We start from the raw sequence: 12,112 nt of genomic DNA on the forward strand, positions 1-12,112 counted from the left end.
AAAGGTTTTTGCAAATTATGTCGTAGCTCGCGCTTTAGTTCTACTATTTTAGATATGTTCCTAGAGAAAATTTAGTTGAAATTTGATAGTAGCAATTATGCGGACTGGGTCCGTAAACTGAGGATTGTCCTCATTGCTGCGTAGAAGGCTTATGTCCTTAATGCACCACTCGGTGTGCTGAACCTCGAACGTCGTCTGTGGATGTTGCGAACATCTGACATACACGTTTTGATAACTACATGATAGTTCAGTAATGTTAAATGGTTTAGAATTGAGGCACCGAAGACGTTTTTGAAATGTCGCAGAACATATGGGATGTTCCAAGAGTTGAAATTGGGATTTCAGGCTCGTGCCCACGTCAAGAGGTATGAGACCTCCGACAAGTTTCTTAACCTGCAAACTAAGGGAGAAAAGCTCAACCATTGAGCTTGTACTCAGATTGTCTGGGTACAACAATCACTTGAATCGAGTGGGAGTTAATCTTCCATATGAGATAGTGATGTTTCTCCAGAGACATTGCCACCAAGCTACTAGAGCTTCATGATGAACTATAACATAACAGGGATAGATATGATGATCCTTGAGCTATTCGCGATGTTCGACACCGCGAAAGTAGAAATCAAGGAGGAGCATCAATTGTTGATGGTTAGTGAAACCACTAGTTTCAAGAAGGGCAAGGAGGGATACTTCATGAAATGGCAAATCAGTTGCTGCTCTAGTGAAGAAACCCAAGGTTGAACCCAAACTCGAGACTAAGTGCTTCTGTAATGAGGGAACGGTCACTGAAGCATAACTACCCTAGATACTTGGTATATGAGAAGGCTGGCAGGGTTGACAGAAGTATATTGGATATTAAATGTGTACTTTACTTGTACTCCTAGTAGCACCAGGGTATTGGATACCGGTTCGGTTGCTAAGTGTTGGTAACTCGAAATAAAAGCTGCGGAATAAACGGAGACTAGCTAAAGGTGAGATGACGATGTGTGTTGGAAATATTTCCAAGGTTGATGTGATCAAGCATCGCCTGCTCCCTCTACCATCAAGATTGGTGTTAAACCTAAATAATTGTTATTTGGTGTTTGCGTTGAGCATAGACATGATTGGATTATGTCTATAGCAATACGGTTATTCATTTAAGGAGAATAATGGTTACTCTGTTTATTTGAATAATACCTTCAATGGTCTTGCACCTAAAATGAATGGTTTATTGAATCTCGATCGTAGTGATACACATGTTCATGCCAAAAGATATAAGATAGTAATGATAGTACCACCTTCTTGTGGCACTGCCATTTGAGTCATAATGGTATAAAACGCATGAAGAAGCTACATGTTGATGGATCTTTGGACTCACTCATTTTTGAAAAGATTGAGACATGCGAACCATGCCTATTGGTATATACGCATGAAGAAACTCCATGCAGATGGATCGTTTGGACTCACTTGATTCTAAATCACTTGAGACATGCAAATCATACCACATGGGCAAGATGACTGAAAAGCCTCGTTTCAGTAAGATGGAACAAGAACGCAACTTGTTGGAAGTAATGCATTTTGATGTGTGCTGTCCAATGAGTGCCGAGGCACGCAGTGGATATCATTATGTTCTTACTTCATAGATGATTTGAGTAGATGCTGAGTATATTTACTTGATGAAACACAAGTCTGAATTATTGAAAGGTTCAAGTAATTTCAGAGTGAAGTTGAAGATCTTCGTGACAAGAGGATAAAATGTCTATGATATGATTATAGAGATGAATATCTGAGTTGCGAGTTTGGTACACAATCAAGACCTTGTGGAAATTGTTTCACAACTAATACCGCCTGGAACACCATAGTGTGATGGTGTGTCCGAACATCATAGCTGCACCCTATTGGATATGGTGCATACCATGATGTCTCTTATCAAATTACCACTATCGTTCATGGGTTAGGCATTAGAGGCAACCGCATTCACTTTAAATAGGGCACCACGTAATTCCGTTGAGATGACAGTGTATGAACTATGGTTTAGAGAAACCTAAGCTGTCGTTTCTTAAAAGTTTGGGGCTGCGACGCTTATGTGAAAAGGTTTCAGCTAGATAAGCTCGAACCCAAAGCGGATAAATACATCTTCATAGGACACCCAAAAACAGTTGGGTATACCTCCTATTTCAGATCCAGAAGCAAAAGTGATTGTTTCTAGAAACGGGTCCTTTCTCGAGGAAAAGTTTCTCTCGAAAGAATTGAGTGGGAGGATGGTGGAGACTTGATGAGGTTATTGAACCGTCACTTCAACTAGTGTGTAGCAGGGCACAGGAAGTAGTTCCTGTGGCGCCTACACCAATTGAAGTGGAAGCTGATGATATTGATCATGAAACCTCGGATCAAGTCACTACCAAAACTCGTAGGTTGACAAGGATACATACTACTTCAGAGTGGTACGTAATCCTGTCTTGGAGGTCATGTTGCTAGACAACAATGAACCTACGAGCTATGGAGAAGCGATGGTGGGCCCGGATTCCGACAAATGGCTCGAGGCCATAAAATCCGAGAGAGGATCCATGTATGAAAACAAAGTGTAGACTTTGGAAGAACTACTTGATGGTCGTAAGGCTGTTGCGTACAGATGGATTTTAAAAGGAAGATGGACAATGATGGTAAGTGTCACCATTAAGAAAGCTTGACTTGTTGCTAAGATGTTTTCTGACAAGTTCAAGGAGTTGACTACAATGAGACTTTTCTCACTCGTAGTGATGCTAAGAGTCTGTTGGAATTATATTAGCAATTACTGCATGATTTATGAAATCTTGCAGATAGGATGTCAAAACATTGTTTCCTCGACGATATTCTTGAGGAAAGGTTATATGTGATACAACCAGAAGGTTTTGACAATCCTAAAAGATGCTAACAAGTATGCAAAGCTCCAGCAATCCTTCTAAGGACTGGCGTAAGCATCTCGGAGTTGAAATATACGCTTTGATGAGATGATCAAAGATTTTGGGTTTATACAAAGTTTATGAGAAACTTGTATTTCCAAAGAAGTGAGTGGGAGCACTATAGCATTTCTGATGAGTAAATGTTGTTGACATATTGTTGATCGGAAATGATGTAGAATTTCTGGAAAGCATATAGGGTTATTTGAAAAGTGTTTTTCAATAGAAAACCTGGATTAAGCTACTTGAACATTGAGCATCAAGATCTATAAGGATAGATCAAAACGCTTAATAGTACTTTCAAATGAATACATACCGTGACAAGATTTTGAAGGAGTTCAAAATAGATCAGCAAAGAAGGAGTTCTTGGCTGTGTTATATGATGTGAGTATTGAGTAAGACTCAAGACATGACCACGACAGAAGAGAGAGAAAGGACGAAGGTCGTCCCCTATGCTTCAGACGTAGGCTCTATAGTATGCTATGTTGTGTACCGCACCGGAAGTGTGCCTTGCCATGAGTCAGTCAAGGGGTACAAGAGTGATCCAGGAATGGATCACAGGACAACGATCAAACTTATCCTTAGTAACTAGTGGACTAAGGAATTTTCTCGATTATGGAGGTGGTAAAAGAGTTCGTCGTAAGGGTTACGCCGATGCAAACTTTGACACTAATCCAGATTATTCTGAGTAGTAAACCGGATTCGTATAGTAGAACAGTTATTTGGAATAGTTCCAAATAGAGCGTGTTAGCCGCATCTAGGAGATGACATAGAGATCTGCAAAATACACACGGATCTGAAAGGTTCAGATCCGTTGACTAATAACCTCTCTCACAAGCGAGATATGATCAAACCCCATGGGTGTCGATTCATTACAATCACATAGTGATGTGAACTAGATTATTGACTCTAGTGCAAGTGGGAGACTATTGGAAATATGCCCTAGAGGCAATAATAAAATGGTTATTATTGTATTTCCTTGTTCATGATAATTGTCTATTATTCATGCTATAATTGTATTGACCGGAAACCGCAATACATGTGTGAATACATAGACCACAACATGTCCCTAGTGAGCCTCTAGTTGACTAGCTCATTGATCAACAGATGGTCATGGTTTCCTGACCATGGACATTGGATGTCATTGATAATGGGATCACATCATTAGGAGAATGATGTGATGGACAAGACCCAATCCTAAGCCTAGCACAGATCGTGTAGTTCGTATGCTAAAGCTTTTCTAAATGTCAAGTATCTTTTCCTTAGACCATGAGATTGTGCAACTCCCGGATACCGTTGGAATGCTTTGGGTGTGCCAAACGTCACAACGTAACTGGGTGGCTATAAAGGTGCACTACGGGTATCTCCGGAAGTGTCTGTTGGGTTGTCACGAATCGAGACTGGGATTTGTCACTCCGTGTGACGGAGAGGTATCTCTGGGCCCACTCGGTAGGACATCATCATAATGTGCACAATGTGATCAAGGAGTTGATCGTGGGATGATGTGTTACAGAACAAGTAAAGAGACTTGCCGGTAACGAGATTGAATAAGGTATCGGGATACCGACGATCGAATCTCGGGCAAGTACTATGCCGGTAGACAAAGGGAATTGTATACGGGATTGGTTAAATGCTTGAAATCATGGTTCATCCGATGAGATCATCGTGGAACATGTGGGAGCCAACATGGGTATCCAGATCCCTCTGTTGGTTATTGGCCGGAGAGGTGTCTCGGTCATGTCTGCATGATTCCCAAACCCGTAGGGTCTACACACTTAAGGTTCGATGACGCTAGGGTTATAAAGGAAGTTTGTATGTGAATACCGAATGTTGTTCGGAGTCCCGGATGAGATCCCGGACGTCGCGAGGAGTTCCAGAATGGTCCGGAGGTAAAGATTTATATATGGGAAGTCCAGTTTCAGTCACCGAAATAGTTTCGGGGGTTATCGGTATTGTACCGGGACCACCGAAAGGTGTCAGGGGGTCCACTAGGTGGGGCCACCTATCCCGGTGGACTTAATGGGCTGAATATGGGAGGGAACCAGCCCCTAGTGGGCTGGTGCGCCCCTAGTGGGCTGGTGGGCCCCTCCCCAAGGGCCCAAGGCGCCTAGGGTTGAAAACCCTAGGGGAGGGGGCGCCTCCACCTTGCTTGGGGGGCAAGTCTCCCCCTCCTGGCCGCCGCCCATCCCCTCTAGATGGGATCTGGAGGGGGCCGGCCCCCTCTCCCCTTCCCCTATATATAGTGGGGTTTTTGGGGCTGCCCAACACATGAGTTTTCCTCCCTCTTGGCGCAGCCCTACCCCTCTCCCTCCTCGTCTCTTGTGGTGCTTGGCGAAGCCCTGCTGGAGTGACACGCTCCTCCTCCACCACCATGCCGTCGTGCTGCTGTTGGACGGAGTCTTCCCCAACCTCTCCCTCTCCCCTTGCTGGATCAAGGCACGGGAGACGTCATCGGGCTGCACGTGTGTTGAACGCGGAGGCGCTGTTGTTCGGCGCTTAGATCGGAATCAACCGCGATCTGAATCGCTACGAGTACAGCTCCTTCATCCACGTTCTTGTAACGCTTCCGCATCGCGATCTTCAAGGGTATTAAGATGCACTCCCCTCTTTCTCGTTGCTAGTATCTCCATAGATTGATCTTGGTGATGCGTAGAAAATTTTGAATTTCTGCTACGTTCCCCAACACCATGAACTTTACAAGTAATGGAAATATTCCAAAAGCATGTATGTAAGGAATTCCATAAGATTAGATACATGCGAGGGCATACGGCCTTCCAAAGGCCAACCCCTCTTTTGAACTGCCGATCCAGGCTCCGCAGTCATCGCCGCCCTCCACAACTCATTTCCTAGAAATTTTCCGATCCAACCTTCGCGGTTATATCGCTTGCCACACATCATTTCCTAGAAATATCGCACGAGCTTTTCCCTCAACAAACTGAACGGATATGGACAATGTTTTACAAGGTTCATTTGTTTTTTCCATACGTACAACCATGAATCCGTGCATACGAGTGATTGCCATGATATATGATGCCAAAATGAATGTAATATTGGCACAGACATGAATAAAATGCAAAACGAACGAAACGATCATGCAACAATGAATCATATCGTAGGTCGCTTGGTCAACGGAAATGTAAGGAGATCACAAGGGTGTGATCTTCGGCAGTGTTTTTTTTCTTCTTCTAATGTGTTACCAGACATCAGAAAACACATGCAAACACCACATGTTCAACAAAAGCAATCAAACAAAGACTTGAAAGTATAGTTTTTGGGAAGAAGAATCACACAAGGAGTTAACTCTTGTGAAGTGGGCGTAGTAAGTTTATTCGGCTAGAAAAAAGAGGCCTGAGTTATAGAAACTGACGCAGAATTGTCTAAAAAAACCTGAGGCAGAAGGCGTATTAGGGAAAGACGTCTGTCTCTGAAATGCGGGCACCATCGGGGAGGGGACGAATAGGGGATGGCGCCAGGCCGCCAGCATCGACAACCGGCGTCATTCCGCTGGACGAAGAGCTCATGGGGAGTTGGTCCTTCCATCTTCCCCGTCCGGCACTACGAAGTCCATGGACGACGGCTAGCGTCGACGGCAATGTCGATTTGGGGGGTAGGGTGGGGGACGAGAGAGCAACTCTGGGGTGAAACTAGAGCCTGGGAAGCGAGGACCCACGGTGGCGCGGATTGGTGGTTCGATCGGAATCAGAGGAAAGGCCGGTGCTTTCGATGGGATGGGAATGGACAGACATCAATGTGGATTTGGGCGGGGCGGACGTCGGCGGTGGGGAGAAGGAGAGGGAGAGGGCTTCTCATCTCTCCCCGGTGAAATTGGAGCATGGATCCACGGCGTGTGGTTGGCTCGGAATCGGCGGGAGAAAAGGCTGCTGCTTCTTCTTCCTGTGGGAATCGACGGCGGTCGCGTTGTCGGTGGGTGGGTGGGCGACGAGGAAGAGAGAGGAGGAGCGTAGGTTGGGTGGATATGGCGGCGCTTGTGGACGTGGTCGGGGATGAGGCTGGAGCTGGAGGGGTCGCGGTTGGGATTCAAGCACTCCAAGTTTAAGGAGGAGGAGGAGATGGTTCCACTGACGGCGGAGCCGAGGATGCCACCGGGATCGGGGAAGACGGCAAGCACGTACGGCGAAGATGCGCGTGCGAGGTTTGGTCTCCTTGTTGGGTGGGCGGGACGGAGATTTGGAGTAGAAAGCTCGGAGGAGGAGGAGGGAGGCAATCAGGCATGGGAAGCACCAAAATTTGGAACGGCCTACCGGCCGGAATAATCTCTCGTCTCTTGTTGGTTGGCTGCAACTGCAACTCTGCAAGAGAATAAGGAGCACGTCGATGAGACAGACAGACAGACAGACAGGGCTCATCGGAAGCGGATGGGAGGCACCTCGAGGATGAGGAGGAGGAGGAGAGGAGAAGATGCTTTGGGTCAAATCGCGGCGGCCGGCGCCGTTTTGGCCGGCGGAGAGGCTCCCTGGGAGGAGCTACTTGGGTTGGGTTGAGAGATGGACGGACATGCCAAGACGGAGACGGAGCGGCGCACGTGAAGGGTCTGGTGACGTTGTCTGCACCGTGGGGCGGCTCCGTGCAGGAGATGCTCACCTTCGCCTCCGGCAACACCCTCGGCGTGTCCTTCGTCGACCCCTCCCTCATCCGCGACGAGCAGCGCAGCTCCGAGAGCAACCTCTCTGGTTGCTGCCCACGCCCAAGGTGTTTGGCAACACCATGCTCGTCGTCTCCCAGCGCCACATCCGGACCTACTCCGCCAAGAACGTCAAGCAGTTCCTCAACGACATCGGGTTCGCCGACAGGGTGGAGTCGTACCGGGCGTGGATACGGCTGCTTGGCGAGGTGGGCACCGGCATCGACACGATGGAGAGCCTCGTGTTCGGGGACGAGGGGTTCGACGCGGGCCCCGTCAATGTGGTGTACGGCGACGGTGACGGGACGGTGAACCTCGCCAGGCTCATGGGACCCATCAAGGCCTGGTCCGACTCACCGGCGCAGGTCCTCGAGGTGGTGGAGCTGCCCAAGGTGTCGCACATGGGCATCCTCAAGGACAAGAGCGCCGTCGACCAGATCCTCAGGATTCTTGATTCCATCAACCTAAACGCCATGACCACGACCTTGTTGGGGAACGTTGCAGAAAATAAAAAATTTCTACGCTTCACCAAGACCAATCTATGGAGTTCATTTAGCAACGAGAGAGAGGAGTGCATCTACATACCCTTGTAGATCACGAGCGGAAGCGTTCAAGAGAACGGGGTTGAGGGAGTCGTACTCGTCCTGATCCAAATCACCGATGATCCTAGTGCTGAACAGACTGCACCTCCGTGTTCAACACACGTACGGTTGGGGAAGACGTCTCCTCCTTCTTGATCCAGCAGGGGAAAGGAGAGGTTGATGGAGATCCAGCACCACGACGGCGTGGTGGTGGAAGCAGCGGTGATCTCGGCAGGGCTTCGCCAAGCTCAGCGAGATGGAGAGGTGGTATGGGGAGAGTGTCGGTGTCAAAACCGGCGGATCTCGGGTAGGGGGTCCCGAACTGTGCGTCTAGGCGGATGGTAACAGGAGACAAGGGACACGATGTTTTACCCAAGTTCGGGCCCTCTTGATGGAGGTAAAACCCTACGTCCTGCTTGATTAATATTGATGATGTGTGTTACAAGAGTAGATCTAGCACGAGATCAAGGAGGCTAAACCCTAGAAGCTAGCCTATGGTATGATTGTTGTTCGTCCTACGGACTAAAGCCATCCGGTTTATATAGACACCGGAGAGGGCTAGGGTTACACAGAGTCGGTTACAATGGTAGGAGATCTACATATCCGTATCGCCAAGCTTGCCTTCCACGCCAAGGAAAGTCCCATCCGGACACGGGACGAAGTCTTCAATCTTGTATCTTCGTAGTCTTGGAGTCCGGCCGATGATGATAGTTCGGCTATCCGGACACCCCCTAGTCCAGGACTCCCTCAGTAGCCCCTGAACCAGGCTTCAATGACGACGAGTCCGGCGCGCATATTGTCTTCGGCATTGCAAGGCGGGTTCCTCCTCCGAATAATTTATAGAAGATTGTGAACACCAGGATAGTGTCCGGCTCTGCAAAATAATTTCCACATACCACCGTAGAGAGAATAATATTTACACAAGTTCAATCTGCTGACGTATTTCGTGGCGTGACGTCACACCACTACCAAGCCTTTACTCGAATTGTTTTTATTATACCACCTCAGCGCGTTTAGCGAAGCGGTTTCCTTGGCACGTCTTGTCGAAGCAAAGATCGTGTTCCCCTTATTCTGGGATTCCCATCAATACGGACGTGGGTAACCCAACCGCGCCATTGATTGCGGCGCTTGGGGATAAGCGAGTTTTATCAGGCCGGTGGGGACGCATGTTTTCGTCCGCCCATATAAGGGGATAAAGATCCAACCCTCTTACCTGCGCCTTCTTCCTCCTTGGCTTATCCATCTCTGCGAACTCGAGCTACAGTGCCCAAGTCCGCACATCTCACCTCAACCTCCTCCAACTATGTCCGGAGCGGGAGGCAAGTGGATGGCCTCCTCCGTTACGGAGGGGCACATCCAGAAGCTGCGCAGCGCCGGATATTTGTCCAGCAACATCGCGCATCGGCTCCCCGATGAGGGAGAGCTCATCCCCACCCCCAGGCCCCATGAGAGGGTAGTATTTCTTACCCATTTCCTCCGCGGACTGGGCTTCCCACTCCATCCCTTTGTCCGGGGGCTCATGTTCTACTACGGCCTGGATTTCCATGATCTGGCCCCGAATTTCATCCTCAACATCTCGGCGTTTATCGTCGTGTGTGAGGCCTTCCTCTGCATCCAGCCCCACTTCGGCTTGTGGCTCAAGACCTTCAGTGTCAAGCCGAAGGTTGTGAAGGGCAGCCAAGCGGAGTGCGGAGGCGCCATGGTGGGCAGGATGTCCAACGTTACTTGGCTTGAGGGCACTTTCGTGGAAACCATCAAGGGGTGGCAATCGGGGTGGTTCTACATCACCGAGCCGCGTGACCCTGAATGGGCAGCGGCCCCCGAATTCAGATCTGGCATCCCCACACGGCTCACCTCCTGGAAAGAGAGCGGCCGGACTTGGGGTGATTCGGAGGAGCTGACCGGACTCCAAGCCTGCGTCCAAAAGCTGGTGGACAAGAAGCTCAAGCTTGTCAACGTGGTCCAGGTCATGCTCATCCGCCGGATCCTCCCGTGCCAACGACGGGGCTTCAACATGTGGGAGTTCGATCCGGCGCAGCACCAGACTTTGAGCGGGCTCTTCGACACTACGTACGAAGATGTCTGGAAGGTGCTGTTCAAGGGCGCCGAGGCTCCCGCATCCGCTACCGAAGATCGCGGATTCAGCTCGCAGCGTCCGGCTGACGAGGTAAGCGATTTTGTCCTTTACGGGACGCTTGTTTTCCATAGTTTGACTCTATGCGGGATCTAAACTCCCTTTCCTTTGACAGGACTGGCTGGCGAAGGCCGAGCGGACTATCTGTCCGGCCCCATTGCCAGAGGACCCAGCGGACGCCCGCCTAACGGGGCTGCTGGCTCCGGCACCCCACGTGGTGCCGGAGAAGAAGGCCAAGAAGAAGGCCACGGGGACTCGGAAGAGTTCCCGTTTTCAGGTGCTATCGGATGACGACTCCGAGGCCGACTCCTCTCACCAAGGTGAGGAGGAGAAGAAGAAAGCCTCTCCCCCAGTGGGGGGAGAGAAGAAAAGGAAGGCCTCCCCAACGAGGGAGGCCGAAGGGTCCAAGAAGGGAAAAACTCTTCCCCCGGACTGCTCTGCCAACGCTAGTGACGACGACGAGGACTGGCCTCCAAGGGCCAAGCCCCTGGCGAGATCGTGAGTATCCGGACTCCCGAATAACTTCATGGTTTTTCTTTTTTGCCGCACAATGTCTTTCTAATGCCGCATACAACCCTGCAGTCTGCCCAAGGACGATCTTCCCGCTTCGTCGAGCGGGTCCTTAGGTGCGTCGGATATGGATTCTCTTCCGACCGCCTCCACCCCCCGTGACACGGACGATGCCGAGGTGGGATCCCGGGAAGGGACCCGCCAGGAGGAGGAGGCCCCGGAGGTGTCGCAGGACAACATCCCGAACTTTGCACCGGACTCAGCTCCGGATCCCATAGTGGCTCCGGAGTCCGGCAGGTGGCCCCTTCGTAAGAAGGGCAAGACCGTGACACCGGCAGCCTCCGTCCAACCGGAGGCGCCGGATAGCTTGCTGGAGGCGCTCAATGGCGCCTCCATCAAAGAGGAACACCGCACTGTTATGAGTGCGGTGATTCAGAAGGTGCAGCTCGCCAAGAGCGGGCTGACCGAAGCCTGCAGCAGCCTTCTAACAGGCTTTGAGGTAAGAATTTTGATATATGTAAAATAGTACCGCATAGACAGTAGCCCCTGATGCTCGGTTCGGTGTTCGGAAAGAAAAGCCGGACTGAGGATCTAAGAAGATATACGCAGGAGTCATAAAAAATATGTCAATATGGGATTGCAGGCTGCGCTGCTGACCTCTGCCGCACTGACTGCGGAGGTCAATACTTTGAAGGAAAGCCTCGAGCGGTCCGAGAACGAGCTCGGCCGTGCCAAGAAGCAGCTCGAGGACAAGGAAGGTGAGTAACACCTTATTAAAATTGTACCTTACAGAAAAGGATTTTGGTTGCAAAAAGAATGACAAGGATAACGTGGGTATTGCAGGGGCCACTAACGAGGTGGCGACCCTGAAAGAGGCGGTGGCCGCGGCCGAACGCAATGCGGCCGCGGAGCGCACCGAGCGAGAGAAGCAGGAGGCGCGGGTGGCGGAGGTACAGCAAGAGCTCCAGGATCTCGTGAAAAAACATGAGAGCCTGGAGCGTGACTCGAAGACTCGAGAGTCTGAGCTTGCAACGGCTCTTGAGAGTGCCAAAGCCGCTAAGGCCGAAGCCTACAAGGCCCTCCAGGAAATCGAGGCGTTGAAGAAAATAGCAGCGGGTAAGGCATTTTTCATGCAAAGTAAGCATGTGAGTGTTAATTACCTGTTGCTTACCCGAATTCGGAGCTCTCCAGGAGCGTTCGCAGATCTTCCTCGCAGCGTGTCCGATGCTGCCGCGTTCTACCGGGCCGAGGAGGGGAGCTCGACGGAGAAGGTCTTCTGGTCTCAGTATGCTGAGGCCGGACATCCGGTGCCCCTTAGCGACCAGCTGAA

The 12,112-nt window shown here is 50.0% G+C and overlaps 1 pseudogene; it reads left to right on the forward strand.

Moving 5' to 3' along the window:
* The window catches only part of LOC123089952 (lecithin-cholesterol acyltransferase-like 1), an 85,241-nt pseudogene that overhangs the window by 58,475 nt on the left and 14,654 nt on the right, over positions 1-12,112 (forward strand).

Source organism: Triticum aestivum, chromosome 4B, assembly GCF_018294505.1.
Source record: "Triticum aestivum cultivar Chinese Spring chromosome 4B, IWGSC CS RefSeq v2.1, whole genome shotgun sequence".
Taxonomy (NCBI): Eukaryota; Viridiplantae; Streptophyta; class Magnoliopsida; order Poales; family Poaceae; genus Triticum; species Triticum aestivum.